The sequence below is a fragment of the Mytilus trossulus genome, chromosome 4 (genome assembly GCF_036588685.1).
Source record: "Mytilus trossulus isolate FHL-02 chromosome 4, PNRI_Mtr1.1.1.hap1, whole genome shotgun sequence".
NCBI lineage: Eukaryota > Metazoa > Mollusca > Bivalvia > Mytilida > Mytilidae > Mytilus > Mytilus trossulus.
Window position 1 is genome coordinate 79,836,315 of NC_086376.1, and position 2,298 is coordinate 79,838,612.

A 2,298-nucleotide genomic window follows, 5' to 3' on the forward strand; every position below is an offset into this window, starting at 1 on the left:
TTCTGTCTTTTATAGTTTACAATTAATACGATTTCGATTTTTACATTGTTGAACGCCGCACAGTGACCTATATTTTATTACTTTATCTTCAATATGTCTCTAGTAGATGGTTGACAATCATACCACATCTAAGTATTTAAAAAAAATGACCAATAAAAAGGGGTCGGGCTTTGCATTCCGTGAATCACAATCAATCATTACAGGAGACCTTAGTAAATCATTTAAAGATCAGACAGAAGATGCATAGGGACATCAAAATTTATAAGTAGTTATCAAATGTACCAGGATTATAATTTAGTACGCCAGACGCGCGTTTCTTCTACATAAGACTCATCAGTGACGCTCATATCAAATATTTCTTGTAAGATAAGAAAAGAACAACGCAATAAAAAAGACGAAAAGACGACAAAACACATCATGGAAAAAGATTGAGCAACGCAAAGCACTAAAAAACTTTTATGAACTCATGTGCTTCGGAAGGGTAAGCAGTTCCTGGTTACATGACGCACCCTAGTCAAACGTATATGTATGCTTTATTTTTTTTATTTGTAGCAGTGTTATCTATAATGGTGTGTTACCCTATATGTCAAGAGGTTTACCTTATATATCAAATAGTTTTTTTTATTTTAAATATCTAGTGGTCTTACATTTTATACATAGAAATTTTAACTTTTAATATACAGTTGTGTTCAACCATTTTTATCTAGTGTTTTATATACTGTATCTAGTGATTTGTGTTTTATCTATTTTAACTTATAAGTCGTTTTAAACTTTTTATCTCAGACGCAACGTGAAATCTATTGACAAAATATTACATCCTTTGTTAACACTGAATCCTAGATCTTCTAAATGCTTGTCCTGTTTTAGCAAGAACGCTATCAATAATGAATTCAATGGAAAACGTTCTGGTAAATAGTAAAAACTGAAATGAATTGAAAAAAACTACCATTATTGTTATCCATTTTTGCAATCAATAACCACTGCATTACATGCTGCTGACTTCGTGTTGAACTCAACAGATCGATACAAAGAAAATTATCAAACAAAAACACAGACATAACTAGGCAGGGTATATATCAATCCCTCATCCTCTTTTTGTATTTTAATATGTGAAATAACAAAAACGCAGAAGGAATCACACAATGATACTAGTTCATACGTAACAGATCAAATATCACTGAATGAATATGAATACCAAGAGATTTTCATGGTGCATAATCATCAATAATAATCTTTTTTTTTTTAATTTGAAATAGAATTTTCACTTATATCAATCTAAAGTTGAAAAATTTACAGCTATCCAATTTGAGCCCTGATATCGAAAATTTCCACAGTAAATGTAATAGCAATATTTTTTCAACACTACACGTTTTTATCTGGATCTAAATATGATTTTCTTAATGTAGACAAAGTATTTGCTTCCTCTTATATAGTTTTATTTCTAAAAGAGGCATTTGTCAAATTCATGATCACTGATTTGATCTAGATTCTCATACCGTTATTTGATACATAACATATTAAAACTTTTATCCAAATAACAAACTAGAGACACAATAACCTGAGCAAAAAAGAGGTAAAATGCCAAAGGAAACCAATGGGTCATCAACACAGTGATACCATTCTGCACCCAAGTGTGGGCTTTAGCTGACCATTTAAGGTTCCACTAAAGTAAAAATATAGGACACTTCATAAACATATAAACTTTGCCTGTATTTTTCAACCTATAAGAAATAAAGTCATTAACTATGGAAACATATGTTCATTTAAACATACTTCACAATTTCACACTGTAAGTTGTAAATAAACTTGAAATTGTTATGAAGTGGCCAAACCGGTTATTGGGATAAACACTAAATTTTCCAAGAAATCTGGAGGCCTGTGAGATGACTTAATTTGTTTAAAATTGGTATGGCCGAATACTTTTTATGGCTTTTTATTGTAATTTTTAATCAATTAAATTTAATCTTTTTTTCAGTCCTTAGTTTGTAATGCATAGATAGTAGACTGTTTTTTTGGGTTTTGTTTTGGTCTTAATTTTGTCAGTTTCTTTCAATTATTGTGTTTTCAATTTTCAAATTTTTATCTCCTGTTTCTTTCTCATTTTTTAAAGTCAAATAAGGAAACCTGGTCATTATTTCTTGTAGCTTTGTAAATTTGTATATATTTATATAAAATTATATAACTTTTTTCAAGAGAAAAGTATATAGCTTTTTTATTTTGCCCTTTCTCTGATTGTGTTTTTTTTTTGTATTTAAGAGCTAGTAGGATAATGGGGTTTTGGACGTTTGTGTCGGAATT